The sequence below is a fragment of the Pseudorasbora parva genome, chromosome 18, assembly GCF_024679245.1.
Source record: "Pseudorasbora parva isolate DD20220531a chromosome 18, ASM2467924v1, whole genome shotgun sequence".
NCBI lineage: Eukaryota > Metazoa > Chordata > Actinopteri > Cypriniformes > Gobionidae > Pseudorasbora > Pseudorasbora parva.
Window position 1 is genome coordinate 1,192,655 of NC_090189.1, and position 16,674 is coordinate 1,209,328.

The window sequence follows — 16,674 nt, forward strand, 5'->3', positions numbered from 1 at the left end:
TCACATCGGGTGTCTCTGCCGACCTCTTGTGGAAACAAATGTATAACATGATATTGCATGACTCTTGCCACTAGATGGCCTTACAGCTTCATATGGATCAAATGAGCTGTTCCGCTGGGTCCAAAAGTCAGTTTTTCCTTCAGTATGCATTCAAATATACATGTAGACAAATTCTTTTTTGGTAAAGTTTTAGCATTTTTAGTTTGGATTTTGAACATTTTTAGGTTTGTCTGTGCATTTGAGCATTTCCATTCATTCCTCAGAGGGGCAAACATCACTAATAAAACTGCAAAATATGCAATACAGCAAATTGCTCCATTCCCGTGCACAGAAATAATACTATTCCTCATGCCAAACTTACTTACTTATTTCTTGCAGTGTAGCTCTTCCTCCTGTCTTTTCCTCAAACCATACACCATCGCTGGTTTCACTATGGTCCTGTACACCTTTCATTCTCGCTGGTACTCTTTTATCAGTCAACAGACCTGACACTTCCTCCACCCGTTCCCACCCGCCTGCTCTCGCTTCTTCACCTCTTCTCCACTCCCCATTGCGCCGGACTGTTGACCCTAAGTACTTTATATATAAGATTTATCCTCATATTATAGTTAACATATGAACATAATAGCATATTATATGAACTAATAATGTAAATTATCGTGTTCATTACCACAGCGGGTTCAGTCGTCTGCTTTAATTAATCATTAGCTGATGATTTATAAAGGTTTTAATATGTGATGACTTTACTTGTTGAGGCACATGACTGTTAACTAACACGTTAATTTACATTATTAGTAAATATAATCTGTTATTAGGGAATTAATGACACATTTAACTAATAGCAATTGAATAATTACTTAATCTATTAATCATGATGAATCTTCATTACTATTAACTCATTCAAAACCACGATGACACAACCTGAGTTCCTCATTAAATCAAGACTCTTATGAAATATCAATAACACTTTACAATACAGCGGCACTAATATGCTTAACTAAAGCACAGATAATCATGAGTTAATGTGTTACTAATGAAGAACTAACTCATTTATTAATGATTATGAGCAACTAATGAACATTTATCATCATTAATAGATTAATAATATATGAAGTGGTATTAGTTAAATGTGTCAAAATTTATTAATTACTCAATTTGTAATTTGTCAGAGCATCTCCAAAACTGCAGCTCTTGTGGGCTGTTCCCGGTCTGCAGTGGTCAGTATCTATCAAAAGTGCTCCAAGGAAGGACCAGTGGAGAACCGGCCACAGGGTCATGGGCGGCCAAGGCTCATTGATGACCGTGGGGAGCGAAGGCTGGCCCGTGGGGTCCGATCAAACAGACGAGCTACTGGAGCTCAAACTGCTCCAGAAGTTAATGCTGGTTCTGATAGAAAGCTGTCAGAATACACAGAGCAGCTCAGTTTGAGGCGTATGGGGCGGCATAGGGTGACCTCTGACCCCTGACCCCGCCGAAAGCACCGACAGTGGCACGTGAGCATCAGAACTGGACCACGGAGCAATGGATGAAGGTGGCCTGGTCTGAGGAATCACGTGTTCTTCTACATCACGTGGATGACCGGGTGTGTGTGTGTGTGTGTGTGGCTTACCTGGGGAACACATGGCCCCAGGATGCACTATGGGAAGAAGGCGAGCCGGCGGAGGCAGTGTGATGCTTTGGCCAATGTTCTGCTGGGAAACCTTGGGTCCTCCATCTGTGTGGATGTTACTTTGACACGCTCCACCTACCTAAGCATTGCTGAGACCATGTTCAGCCTTTGATGGAAACGGTATTCTGGTGGCTGTGGCTCTTCCAGCAGGATAATGCTCCTGACACAAAGCACAAATGCTTCAGGAATGGTTTGAGGAGCTCAACAAGCAGTTTGAGGCGTCGACTCGGCCTCCAGATTCCCCAGATCTCAATCCAATCGAGCGTCTGTGGGATGAGCCGAACAAACAAGTCCGATCCACCTCGCAACTTACAGGACTTAAATGATCTGCTGCTAACATCTTGGTGCCAGATCCCACTGCTCACCTTCAGGGGTCTAGAGGAGTCCATGCCTCGACGGGTCAGCAAACACAATATTAGGTGTATTATTCATGCATTTCATAGTGTGTGTGTGTGTGTGTGTGTGTGTGTGTGTGTGTGTGTGTGTGTGTGTGTGTGGGCATGTTTTTGTGACATATGAGGACACAAGTGTGTATAATGCCATGGGTATGACACAGGTATTACAGGAGAGGGTGAAATATGAGGACATTACCCATGGCCCCACTTTACAAAAGGCTTATAAATCACACAGGAGGAGTTTTTATGAGAAAGTAAAAATGCAGAATGTGTGTGTGTGTGTGTGTGTGTGTGTGTGATGGGTAGGTTTAGGGGCAGTGTAAGGGGATAGAAAATACAGTTTGTTACAAACCATAATGCCTATTGAATGTCTCCATATGTCACAAAAACAAAGTGTGTGTGTGTGTTTGTGTGTGTGTGTGTGTGTGTGTGTGTCAATATCTTGATGTATTTCATATTCATGCATTCCTTGGGAATCAAACCCATAACCATGCAGGTCGTCCATTAAGTTTAATGACATTCCGAGTAAAACAGCAAAAGCAACACATTCCGAGACTCTCCGTGTCAATGATGAACGATTCTGTCGTGCTTTATTGGTGTTCTGTGTCAGTCAGGCTCACTGAGTTATGATTTATGAATTAGTGGTTAAGAGCAGCTCAAAATCTAATTAACCATTGTGTCAAGTGGCCACAGATAGAGAACGAATGGGAGAAAACAAGTGTGCCGTCATTCATGAATACCGCAGGAGGAGAACGACTTCCCAGCATGCACTGTGAATGCGAATGATGTTCCAGACACGTCCCATCAGCTCTCAAACATCGCTTTAAAGGCACAGTGTGTAAGTTTCAGTCTCTTATTCAACACAGAGGCGTGTCTTGACTCTTGAGTGGGCGGAGCTTTTATTCTGCCGCCAGCTGTTATCCTGTCCCGGTTATAATCACTGATTTCTCTGGATATTAATATTCTTGGAAACATTTGGGATAATGTACACAAGCCAACAAATGTTTATACTGTTATGAGTATCAATAAAATCATATTCAGATCATGATCCTGATTTAAAGAGGATACATTCATGATTTAGCTGCACTTTCACACTGCAAAAAATATTTTCTTATTTAGTATTTTTGTCTTGTTTCAAGTGAAAAAATAATCTTGTTTTCTGTTTGAATTAAGAGTATTTTTCTCACCCCATTGGCAGATTATTTTGCTCATTTTAAGAAAAACTCTTAATTTAGAGGTATTTCCCAAGACAATAACTTTGCTGTCTAGTAAATACTTCTTGTTTTAAGATTTTTTAGATGTTTGGACTAGAAACAAAAATACTGAGTAAGAAGAGCATTTTTTGCAGTGCACTTTAAAGGCACAGTATGTAATTATTCAGAACAGAGGCGTGTCTTGACTCTTAAGTGGGCGGAGCTTTTATTCTGCCGCGAGCGCTTCCACATCTTCTGCTCGTGTGTGTGTGTGTGTGTGTGTGTGTGTGTTAATCAGGCTGTGTCCTGGTTAAAATCTCTGATTTCTCTGGATTTAAACACTATTGGAAACATTTGGGATAATTTACACAAGCCAACAAAATATATAACTGGATATTTTATTTCAGATATCTTACATATTTAGCCTTTAATCGGAGCCCAGTTGTACACTCGTTATTGCAGTGCATTGTGGGATTGAATGAGTGCACTCAGTAGCATCCACTATGTTTTCAGACCCTCAAAAGTGACCTATTTAAGGATACAGGGCCCGATTTTGGACACAGCCTGAGACAAATTAAACAACATCTGTTTTGTACAATTTCCATGGGACAAAAATACACTCCCCTAAAGTATTATTAGGAGCACACACTAATCCTGTGTTTGACCCTTTCACCTTCAGAACTGCCTTAATTCTCCGTGGCGTTGATCAACAAGCTGCTGAAAGCATTCTTTAGAAATGTCGGCCCATATTGATAGGAGAGCATCTTGCAGTTGATGGAGATTTGTGGGATGCACATCCAGGGCACGAAGCTCCCGTTCCACCACATCCCAAAGATGCTCTACTGGGTTGAGATCTGGGGACTGTGGCGGCCATTTTAGTTCAGTCAACTCATTGGCATGTTCAAGAAACCAATCTGAAATGATTGGAGCTTTGTGACATGGTGCATTATCCTGCTGGAAGTAGCCATCAGAGGATGGGGCCATGGTGGTCATAAAGGGATGGACATGGTCAGAAACAATGCTCAGGTAGGCCGTGGCATTTAAACGATGCCCAATTGGAACTAAGGGGCCTAAAGTGTGCCAAGAAAACATCCCCCACACCATTACACCACCTCCACCAGCCTGCACAGTGGGAACAAGGCATGATGGATCCATGTTCTCATTCTGTTTACGCCAAATTCTGACTCTACCATCTGAATGTCTCAGCAGAAATCGAGACTCATCAGACCAGGCAACATTTCTCCAGTCTTCAACTGTCCAATTTTGGTGAGCTTGTGCAAATTGTCGCCTCTTTTTCCTATTTGTAGTGGAGATGAGTGGTCCCCGGTGGGGTCTTCTGCTGGTGTAGCCCATCCGCCTCAAGGTTGTGTGTGTTGTGGCTTCACAAATGCTTTGCTGCAGACCTCGGTTGTAACGAGTGGTTATTTCAGTCAAAGTTGCTCTTCTATCAGCTTGAATCAGTCGGCCCATTCTCCTCTGACCTCGAGCATCAACAAGGCATTTTCTCCCACAGGACTGCTGCATACTGGATGCTCTTCCCTTCTCACACCATTCTTTGTAAACCCTAGAAATGGTTGTGTGTGTAAATCCCAGTAACTGAGCAGATTGTGAAATACTCAGACCGGCCCGTCTGGCACCAACAACCATGCCACGCTCAAAACGGCTTAAATCACCTCTCTTTCCCATTCTGACATTCAGTTTGGAGTTCAGGAGATTGTCTTGACCAGGACCACACCCCTAAATGCACTGAAGAACTGCCATGTCATTGGCTGATTAGATAATTGCATTAATGAGCAATTGAACAGGTGTTCCTAATAATCCTTTAGGTGAGTGTATGAACAAATGAAGGCTTTTCTCAGTGATGATGTAAGTACACTTCAACAAGTCTAGTGTTTTTTTTAAATATATATATATTTTAATCCCTAAATCGTACATATTGTGCCTTTAACTGGAATACATGTCAGTTAGTCCTGAAGTTCAGATGTGTTTATTCTCTCTGCTAACCTCACTTATACATTTCCAATCTTTCCAGCTGTAGGAGGAAATGTTCTGCCAAGGTTCTCTCAAAGTTATGAACAAACGTTCCTCCAGTAACATTAATAAAACGCAATGGCGTGTTTACCGGAGTGAGGGGGCGGGGCCACCTGTCACTCACATGAGATCCACCAATCGCAAACCACAGCCGTCCAATCAATTCCCCACAGACACAGCCAAGCCCCGCCCCTACATTTGTACTTGTTTGAGAAGTGTTTTACTCGCGAATACTTTACAATTGGGAAGAAATAACGTTCTTACATTTTTTAAAATTATTATCAGAACTACCGGATCAGATGAAGTCTAAATAAAAGCAAACACTACATAAGATTTACAAAATGCAATTTATTTTAAATCAAAATAACATCACGAGACACATATGTGCTGGATAATCATTTTTGACAAGGTTCCTCTGAAAACAGAGCATATTGTAAGGCCGCCCAAATCGTCCCAATGGAGGCCAACGATCTGAAAGGGATTTTATTCCAATTCCTCGTTAATCTGACTCCATTTAATCACAATTTAGAATTTATGTTTGAATGCCAATTGGTTATTTGGTCATTTATATTTAATAGTTTAACCACACGTTTAATTATTCCGTTTAACCCTTTGTTGAAATTATGTCCGTTCATAACCTGAATAATTCCAGAGCAAGTCAGAATCAATCAAAGTATAACAATTTATTTAACAGTCAGGTAAATGTATAACGCCAATTACATAATCAATTCAAAGGTATACTTCACATCAAATACTCTGAAGTAAAGAATGAGATGTATACCTGACTTATCAAGGTTACATAATGCTGCATGGGTTAAAACGTCCAGCATTACGGGCTGACCTGAGTACAGTATCGAGCCCTGAGCTCTTTGCAACATTTCTTTAAATACCCAGAACCAGATGCATACCCAGAACCATGTGAAACTCTTTCAAATGGAAACACCAGTTCACAATAGGAATTTGCATTGATCAGGTCCTATAGACCTGATTAGAAGAGAGGCCAAATGGCTGAAAGCCACACCCACCACATACACACTAACGAAAGATATGTTTTAAACTCTTAAAACGTTTATGATGTTCTAGTTTACTTCTGTGGAGTTGAGATATTTGTATCAGTCGCACTGAGACATTTCAAATGATATCAAACACATATCTGTATCGTGAGGATTGTAACAAAGAGATTTCTGGTGCATTTCAGGTGATCTCAAGTTTGGGGGAGCAGTAGTTTGGGGAAGTTTCATGTGAAAGGAAAGGCGTGTAAATTAGAGTCATTCATAGATGGTTCACTCAGTGTGATGTCGTCTCGGACAGAGACTCTAACTGTATGAATGAGTTCAGATGCTAATTTCCTTTGTTTTCTCAGAGCGATTAGACATTTCCAGCATCTACTAGCTTCTTCCAGCCTTACAATATGAAAGATGGAGCTTCTCTCAAAGTTATAACCAAACTAAACGTTAAACTTCCAGAAACATTAATGCACTGCAAAGAAAGCTTTTCTTACTTAGTATTTTTGTCTTGTTTCTAGTGAAAATTTCTAAAAATTATTACATTAAGAAACATTTACTAGACAAGTAAAAATGATTGTCTTGTTTTGGGAAAAAATAACTCAAAATGCCTAAAATAAGATAAATAATCTGCCAGTGGAGTAAGCAAAATAATCTTGTTTTAAGATTATTTTGCTCACCCTATTGGCAGATTATTTTGCTGTATAGTGTAGACAGCCGGGTCTCATTGTAAAAAAAACCTACCTGTGGCAACCTTTTTGCAAAACCACCAAAATATGCTCCAATACGTACACATCGCGACAGTTTCAAAGTGAAATGTCCACTGGGCGGCGCTAAAAGCTTCGTTTTTTTCTGGAACAAATGCGCGTAAATCTGGCATGTTTTGTTACTTTGGTTTTTAACGTACACCCACACTAAACCCTAAACCTACCCGATAGTGTTAACAACAGCAAATTGGACAAAAACAAATTGCATTCGTGTTTTTTTAGCTTGTGTTCTGAACTCTTTTATCATGATTCGTTTATCACAGCTGAGCCATCGAGCAAGCTTAATAGGTCAGAAAAGCCGAACATGTGGAGCTGGTTAAGTGTCACAAACTCCAAAATGTATTTGTTTACAAATCATAGACTATGGGAGAAAAAAAAGCTAAAAAAGCTTGCTGTTTTACTGCCTCTAGTGTTCATTTCTGTTGGAAGCTGCAGTGATATGTACATTTTGGTGCATATTTTGTGGTTTGCAAAAACGTTGCCACAGGTACATTTTGCCAATGAGACCAGGTTGCTAATGGAACTTCATTTAATGTTATCTGGTCTTTAATGCTTTTCAAAGTAAGCTAGCGTTGTAATATAACAATTAGCCTAATATGTAACGATACCGTTTACAGTGGCTTCGTAGATTAATAAAAATCGCAAAAGATCGAAACTCACCTGATGCGCACTCTTTGTTCTTCATTTTCAATAAGCAGAGTCAACTAACCTTGCTTAAAGGGGCGGTGAAGCGCTGTTTCCTGCATACTGAGCTTTCCACTGTTAAAGACTTGGATTCCCATCCTAAACATAGACAAAGTTTCAAAAACTAATGTTGGACGTTTGATGGAGTATTTCTGTGTCAAAAATACTCCTTCCGGTTTCTCACAAGTTTCGGAGAGTTTTTTTCGAGTATGGGTTGGCTTGACGTTAATAGAGCGGAAGGTCCTTGTATGGGCCGTACGGGCTCTTCTCCCGGTAGGGTGCGCGCGCGTGACTAGAGCGAGAGAGGAAACGCACGCCCATACACACTCTCAGCTGCAGATCCAGTCCTCCGTGAACACTTCTGTCGCGCCGCGCTCCACTTTATTCCTATGGGTGACGTCGAGCAACTTCAACGCTTCAGCACAGCATTCTGGGAAGGCAGCGCTGCATTTGAACCGATTTGAACGCAGAAATGACGGGAAGCTTCACAACATCGCTTCAGTCGCGACGCAAAGTGGATCTCCACCCTCCAAGAAGTGTGTTTCTGACGGAGCGGTCCCAGCGATAAAGGTTCGGTCCTGCTTTGGAAGCAGCCGGTGAGTAAAACTGCTTCAGATGTCTGTGCTGTCGGCTCGTCGCGTGAGTAAACGTCAGTAAACGACACGATCGCCGCTTCGTCATTCAAATGCATACAATAGTCCATAAACCGAATCATGTCCTCATAAACTGCGAGTAAACACACACAAATGTTGACAGGCCACTAAATACAGTCCATACCACAGAGACGGACGTCCTGCTGCTGCTGCTTCTATTTCAGCCTCCGGATCTGATTCTGCATCATATATCTATTAGCTGAGATTCATAGCAAGAGTTTCTTCACGCTTGAGGACGTCACCGCTTTGCGCGCTCCTCATTCTTTAGCTCCGCCCACACAATATGCCTCGTCATTCTTTAGCTCCGCCCACACGATACGCCTCGTCATTCTTTAGCTCCGCCCACACGATACGCCTCGTCATTCTTTAGCTCCGCCCACTCGATACGCCTCCAGGCGCTCGTTTTTTTCCGGAAAGACTCGGTACAGCCCATATTTCTTTTATAAATATAATAAAACTAAAGACTTTTCGGAGATATGAAGGATGCAATACTACTCTATAGGTACTCAAGATTGACATGAGATTGACTGAAACTGAGTGTTTCACGCCCCCTTAAATTTTCATGAAATTCATTAAAAAAAGGTGCACCGCCATCTTGCTCTGACCAAAGAGACTTGATGTCGTAAACACGACTTCTCAAGTCGTAAATATGAACATCCCTGGAGCACTTGTGCCGCCTTCACGTTCTCTTGTAATTATTGTAAATACAAGTTTCCGAGCTAAAAATTGCACATGAGCGCCCTCTGGTGTCGTGTTGGGAAGTTCGGAAATAATTTTGGTACCCAAGTTCCTGAGATGGGCGTGGCATAACCGTTCAAAATGGCGGACGGGAGACGAATTTCTGCTGTGGCAGGTGTTTTATTCGTTTTTTCCGTAACGGTTTCATTGTCTTGTCTTGTCGTTAAAGCATATTAACACACATTAATAATCATTTGAAGCATATTGTGTATTTTAAACACATCAAAAATCTCTTCCAGAATAGTGAGCAAGCTGACGATCTAGATAGTGTGGTAAAGTAGCTCTACAATAGGATCATATGGCTGAAAACTATTGCCATTTGAGTCTTTAAGCAGCCTTATCTTGTCTACATTATGCCTTTATTGTGAATGTGATTATAAACGATACGCTTTCGTGTTGTGCTGCTGTGTTTGCCAGTGATTGTGATTTTCTGGGACCGGGAAATGACTGAAATGGTTATAGTGTTAAAATTACATTTTCCCAAGACGCACAAAAGTATGAACCTGGCGTCCTCCATTCTCTCCGACAACAAAGCGCCTGAACACAACAAGCTCATAATCACGACTTCTGAAATCAAGATGCATTTACTATATAAGACTTCTGGAGCGGGAAACTTACGATACACTCTTAGAAGAAAAGGTTCTTTATTATATATATAACCCTTTTAACGTGCCAAAAGGGTTCTTTCTTGTCATTATAGAACCTTTCTTTGGAGTTGAAGAACCTTTTATGCTAAAAAGGTTCTATAATGACAAGAAAGAACCCTTTTGGCACGTTTTTTATTTTTCTTACACAAACACATCGATTGTAATCAGAAGGCTCTATTAACCCATCGGAGTCGTGTGGAGCACGTTATTTGACGGACAGCTGCATTTAATGGACTTCAGAAACAGCTCCAACTACTGCTGGGATTAACGTTAGCCTGGACTTTTTAAATATAACTCTGATTGTATTTGTCTGACAGAAGAATGTCATAAACACCTATACCGGGAGTGCAGAATTATTAGGCAAATGAGTATTTTGACCACATCATCCTCGTTATGCATGTTGTCTTACTCCAAGCTGTATAGGCTGGAAAGCCTACTACCAATTAAGCATATTAGGTGATGTGCATCTCTGTAATGAGAAGGGGTGTGGTCTAATGACATCAACACCCTATATCAGGTGTGCATAATTATTAGGCAACTTCCTTTCCTTTGGCAAAATGGGTCAAAAGAAGGACTTGACAGGCTCAGAAAAGTCAAAAATAGTGAGATATATTGCAGAGGGATGCAGCAGTCTTAAAATAGCCAAGCTTCTGAAGCGTGATCATCGAACAATCAAGCGGTTCATTCAAAATAGTCAACAGGGTCGCAAGAAGCGTGTGGAAAAACCAAGGCGCAAAATAACTGCCCGTGAACTGAGAAAAGTCAAGCGTGCAGCTGCCAAGATGCCACTTGCCACCAGTTTGGCCATATTTCAGAGCTGTAACATCACTGGAGTGCCCAAAAGCACAAGGTGTGCAATACTCAGAGACATGGCCAAGGTAAGAAAGGCAGAAAGTCGACCACCACTGAACAAGACACACAAGCTGAAACATCAAGACTGGGCCAAGAAATATCTCAAGACTGATTTTTCTAAGGTTTTATGGACTGATGAAATGAGAGTGAGTCTTGATGGGCCAGATGGATGGGCTCGTGGCTGGATTGGTAAAGGGCAGAGAGCTCCAGTCCGACTCAGACGCCAGCAAGGTGGAGGTGGAGTACTGGTTTGGGCTGGTATCATCAAAGATGAGCTTGTGGGGCCTTTTCGGGTTGAGGATGGAGTCAAGCTCAACTCCCAGTCCTACTGCCAGTTTCTGGAAGACACCTTCTTCAAGCAGTGGTACAGGAAGAAGTCTGCATCCTTCAAGAAAAACATGATTTTCATGCAGGACAATGCTCCATCACACACGTCCAAGTACTCCACAGCGTGGCTGGCAAGAAAGGGTATAAAAGCAGAAAATCTAATGATATGGCCTTGTTCACCTGATCTGAACCCCATTGAGAACCTGTGGTCCATCATCAAATGTGCGATTTACAAGGAGGGAAACCAGTACACCTCTCTGAACAGTGTCTGGGAGGCTGTGGTTGCTGCTGCACGCAATGTTGATGGTGAACAGATCCAAACACTGACAGAATCCATGGATGGCAGGCTTTTGAGTGGCCTTGCAAAGAAAGGTGGCTATATTGGTCACTGATTTGTTTTTGTTTGGTTTTTGAATGTCAGAAATGTATATTTGTGAATGTTGAGATGTTATATTGGTTTCACTGGTACAAATAAATAATTGAAATGGGTATAAATTTGTTTTTTGTTAAGTTGCCTAATAATTATGCACAGTAATAGTCACCTGCACACACAGATATCCCCCTAAAATAGCTAAAACTAAAAACTAAAACTTCCAAAAATATTCAGCTTTGATATTAATGAGTTTTTTGTGTTCATTGAGAACATGGTTGTTGTTCAATAATAAAATTAATCCTCAAAAATACAACTTGCCTAATAATTCTGCACTCCCTATAATGACCTGAGGGAGAGTAAATCAGAGGCTTGGTTTCATCTTTGGCTGAACTAACCCTTTCAGCATTCATTCTCAACATTTAGCAGCGATAGATAAAGGCTTAAAGCAGTCTGGAACTGTTTTTCTTCGCGGAAGCTTTGCGTAAGAGCTAATAAAATATTGAATCTCAAGACAATATTTAGTGTGTAATTTATCTGAGACTAGTAGGCGTGTAATAAGCGGGATAATGTCCACCCAGCCGGTTGTTATCGCAGAATAAACCCCTTCAGAGAGACGCTCCGCTTCGCCTCGGGGTCCTGATCGCTCTGGAGGGGTTTATTCTGAGATAACAACCGGCTGGTGGACATTAGCCCTTACATAATATACAATAATTTATATCGCCAAAGGTGCTCACTTTGCTTATTTGAGGGAAAAGGTGGAGAGAAAACGCTGCATAAGGCAAGAGAAGATCTTATACCTTTTATTTTATGTTATTTGTATATTTTGACATGTTTTTTTGTATTAATTTATTCTTGCACTCAGTGGACTGGAAACTAGCCAACGCTAGAAAAGCTGCTGATAATGCATAACATTAGCGAATAAATAAAGTTAGAGGAATACCTTATTTTACTAAACGATTTGGTTTTTAATGTTTGAACACTGCCATTGTAGTTTCGCGCGCAGCAGACTCGCGTCATTATATCTCCACCATCCGTTTCATAAGTTATCATTTCAGAGGATCCTTGTGGAAAAAAGGCTTCAAGTGCACGAATCTCACAGTGTATATAATGCACCACAGACACGTCATGTTATCGTGAACGCTAAAAAAATAACAAAACTCAAAATAAACTGCATTTTGTGAATCTTATTTAGACTTCCCCTGAAGCTTTTCTGAAAATTATATCATACGTTTTGACACATATTTTGACAAATAAGAATGTTTTTCTGCAAACGCTATTGGTGCGTTCAAGTCATGTCGAGTTGAACGCACATGAGCGCCACCAATAAGTCGTAAATACCATTTGGGAAGTTCAATATTTTCTTTATGCCGCCTTCACGTGCTCTCGTAATTATCGTAAATACGAGTTTCTGAGCTAAAAATTGCACATGAGCGCCCTCTGGTGTCGTGTTTACCACAGTTCGGAAATAATATTGATACCTAAGTTCCCAAGATGGGCGTCAAAAGATCATTTGTAGCCCTGTAGCATGTTGTGTACTTTAAACACATCGAAAATCGCATCTAGTTGACCATCATTCCAGAATAGTGAGGAAGCTGACGATCTAGATAGTGTGGTAAAGTAGCTCTACAATAGGATCATATGGCTGAAAACTATTGCCATCTGAGTCTTTAAGCAGCCTTATCTTGTCTACATTATGCCTTTATATCACGTGAGTAATGCCGCCTTCACGTGCTCTCGTAAGTTTCCCGCTCCAGAAGTCTTATATAGTAAATGCATCTTGATTTCAGAAGTCGTGATTATGAGCTTGTTGTGTTCAGGCGCTTTGTTGTCGGAGAGAATGGAGGACGCCAGGTTCATACTTTTGTGCGTCTTGTGAAAATGTAATTTTAACACTATAACCATTTCAGTCATTTCCCGGTCCCAGAAAATCACAATCACTGGCAAACACAGCAGCACAACACGAAAGCGTATCGTTTATAATCACATTCACAATAAAGGCATAATGTAGACAAGATAAGGCTGCTTAAAGACTCAAATGGCAATAGTTTTCAGCCATATGATCCTATTGTAGAGCTACTTTACCACACTATCTAGATCGTCAGCTTGCTCACTATTCTGGAAGCGATTTTCGATGAGTTTAAAATACACAATATGCTTCAAATGATTATCAATGTGTGTAAATATGCTTTAACGACAAGACAAGACAATGAAACCGTTACGGAAAAAAACTAATAATGGTTACACTCTTTTGGTTATGCCACGCCCATCTCAGGAACTTAGGTATCAAAATGATTCCCGAACTTCCCAACACGACACCAGAGGGCGCTCATGTGCAATTTTTACCTCGGATAATTCCGAGAGCACGTGAAGGTGGCATAAAGAAAATCTCGAACATCCCAAATGGTATTTGCGACTTATTGGTGGCGCTCATGCAGTCTAAAAAAAATGCTGGGTTGTTTTAACCCAATGTTGGGTCAAAAATGGACCAACCCAGCGATTGGGTTAAATATTTGCTTAAGACAACCCAATGTTGGGTCAAATATGAACTAACCCAGCAGTTGGGTTGTTTTAATCCCACGGTTGGGTTAAATATTTGCTTAAAACAACCCAATCGCTGGGTTAAAACAACCCAACTGCTGGATTAGTTCATATTTGACCCAACATTGGGTTGTTTTTTACTCAGAATTTTTTAGAGTGTGTGCGTTCGACTCGTAAATACGATCTTTACGACACGACTTGAACGCACCAATAGCATTCGTAGAAAAACGTGTCAAAACGTATATTTTTAATTTTTGGTAGCACTTTAGCATGAGGAACACATATTCACTATTAACTCCGACTTCTGCCTCATAATCTCCTAATTTACTGCTTATTCATAGTTAGTGCGGTAGTTTTTGTAGCGTTTAAGTTTAGGTATTGGGTCGGATTAAGGGATGTAGAATAAGCTCATGCAGAATAAGGCATTAATATGAGCTTTAGAAGTGCTCATAAACTAGTAATATGCTGGATGCTAATAAGCAACCTTAAAATTAAGAGTTACAGATTTTTTTAGCGTTCACGATAACATGACGTGTCTGTGGTGCATTATATACACTGTGAGATTCGTGCACTTGAAGCCTTTTTTTCCCACACAAGGTTCCTCTGAAAAGATAACATGGTGGAGATATAATGACGCGAGTCTGCGTTCTATAGCGCGCGCGCCATAATGAAGCGCTGTAATGACGCGTCCTCATCATATGGCTCATCATAATGTGTCATAAGCGCCGTGAGGGGCTCCATGTTTGAGCTCCATTAATGCTGGAGTCATGAGAGGCTTTGTGGACCTTCCTCCTGTCTCACTGTCTCATCGCAAACTCTTGTGCACCCTCTGGTGCTTGCTAGACTCCAAAACTTCTTTGTGTTGCCTGCTTAGCAGATTGTCTTCCTTGTCTCTGAGGCTGCTCATTATTCAGAGACAGCCGGAGCTCAGGTCATCTGCAGCTGCCGTACTGAAGAAGAAGAAGAAGAAGAAGGAGAAGGAGAAGAAGGAGAAGAAGAAGAAGAAGAAGGAGGAGGAGGGAAGATGGCGCACATTCTGCTGCTCTAGACCGGGAGCAACTTCAACAGAAGATCCAGGATCCAGCCGTGAGTATTCGGTTTATCTCGATCGTCCTCGACGCGTTTGAGCTCGGACTCCGTGAAGACGCCAGAACGGAACCCGAGCGAACCCTCCAAAAATCGGCTGCATGTAAAGTGACGCGTCTCCTCCAGAGCTTTTTTCCATGCGCTTTTTCCCCCCCGACGCGAGGGCGTTTTGAGGGACGCGATCGAGTGAAATGTGACGCTGGAAGCCATTGCGCGGATTTGGAGCTCCGCGTCCATTAGTCAAGAGAGCGACAGACGCGACGCGACGCGTGCGGACGCGCGCGCTCTCGTGACGTGACGCTGTTGTTCCAATCTAACGCCGTTGTTGTTTTATTCGCGTCGGGACTCCAGGTGTTCGCAGGTGTAGAATGACACCGAGGCTTCCTCCAGAAAATGGAGTCTCGCTGGAGAACAAAGGTTGACTTTCTCCTGCTGGCCACTGCGTGGACCTGGACGCGTCGCGAGCGAGCGAGGCGTCTGCTGACACATTTCACGCGTGTTTGCACTTTTCCCTCAGTGCTTTTTGTAATAACACACGCGCTGCGGTTGGTTTTTTTTTGGGGGGGGGGGGATTTAGTTGGAGATGACTTTAGCGTGTTTACTGGCCTACACTTCACGCTCCTAGAGTTCCTGCTCTCACACATCTCTCATTTACTGCATTTTGAATGGATAAAGCCATGCATATGCATGCATCACGTTGATGAGCCACTCATGAATCCATGCTGAACTTTTCGCTCATGCACTTCCCTTAATGCACCTGTGTGTTGTTTTGGACCAGACGTGGAGCTTCTGCTTGGAAGTGAAAGTGAGTGTGTGTGCAGTGGTTTAATATCTGACATGCATGTGTGATTGAGACATGATTGCACACCATCAGAGCTTTCTGGTGAATGGCGTCTCTCTATGTGTGTGTGTGTGTGTGTGTGTCCTTCTGAAATCGCTCTGGCCACTGTGAAATCCCGCTGACAAAGACAGCGCGCCACACACACACACACACACACACACACACACACACACACACACTCAATGCGACAGACGCAGGCCAGAGGAACTCAAAATGGTGGCACGTCTCCCATGTCAGGGCAAACAGGTTCTCTCACATGAAGGTTACTGGCTGTTTTTGAGGCTCTGTCGGCGTGTGATGTTTCTTAGCAGGTTCTTTGTGGTTTTATGCATGCTCTTTGTCATATTTGACTGAAATGTTTTATGGATTTGCAAGCAATGCATATGTGATGTTGTAGTCTCCTAGTCTCTAGATGTTTGGGGGAATGTAGTTTCACAGTAATGACTCTGATCTGGTCGAGCGTCTGACCTGGAAAAGCTAAAAGCCGTCTTATGCAACTGTTGAGCACACAGCAGCGATGGCTCACGGTTCAAGCTCACCGCTGACCCACTTTCCATGAAGATCCAGTCTAAAGCTCGCAGGATCCGTAGTCGACACCTAAACTTTTGCTTGGTTTTCGGTGGCATCAAGCCAGCTTTATTACAGACGGTTTAAAGGTCAATGATGCAAACTCCATCAAATACAGCAAGTCCACTAGAGAACACATCTTTGGCTACACTTCATTTTACATAATTGCATGCAAAACCCCAACCCTATAGTAAGTACACGTACTTAAATACATAATTACAGCAATGACAGCTTAAAATAAAGCGTATCCCTTTATTATACAGCGTCCTTGTTACACACGTTACATGCACTTACCATGATAATAGCATT

The 16,674-nt window shown here is 41.9% G+C and overlaps 1 protein-coding gene across 4 annotated transcripts in view; it reads left to right on the forward strand.

Annotated features, from left to right (window-relative positions):
• The first annotated feature begins 14,609 nt into the window (after positions 1-14,609).
• The window catches only part of znf462 (zinc finger protein 462), an 80,135-nt gene continuing 78,070 nt past the window's right edge, over positions 14,610-16,674 (forward strand). For 2 of the 4 annotated variants that reach the window (XM_067422740.1, XM_067422742.1), the window contains exon 1: positions 14,614-14,957. The gene's annotated coding sequence lies outside the window, so the exon portion shown is untranslated. Of the gene's footprint in view, positions 14,958-16,674 lie in introns of all 4 variants that reach the window. The other 2 variants (XM_067422744.1, XM_067422743.1) reach the window with 2 other exon arrangements.